Source organism: Penaeus chinensis, chromosome 19 (genome assembly GCF_019202785.1).
Source record: "Penaeus chinensis breed Huanghai No. 1 chromosome 19, ASM1920278v2, whole genome shotgun sequence".
NCBI classification, from domain to species: Eukaryota; Metazoa; Arthropoda; class Malacostraca; order Decapoda; family Penaeidae; genus Penaeus; species Penaeus chinensis.
The window spans coordinates 21,110,498-21,110,749 of NC_061837.1; positions in this window are offsets into that span (position 1 = coordinate 21,110,498).

Here is a 252-nt window from a genome sequence, read left to right on the forward strand (position 1 = left end):
AAGAGCCCGCACAATTAAATAATATACCTATATCTCTAAAAGGATAAATACACGAACAAATGCCTACCGTCCACAGCATGAGAGACCATGGGCGCCGCCAGCCCGCAGGAGGCCAGCAGGGCGACGAGGAGGAGCGCGAGAAGGATCTTCATCGTCTTCAAGATGTTGCTGGAATAACGTCAAGGAAAGGTCAGGAGCAGCGGAGGCGAGGTCACGGCGCTGGCTGGAGCACGAGTGGCGCGGGTAAGCAAG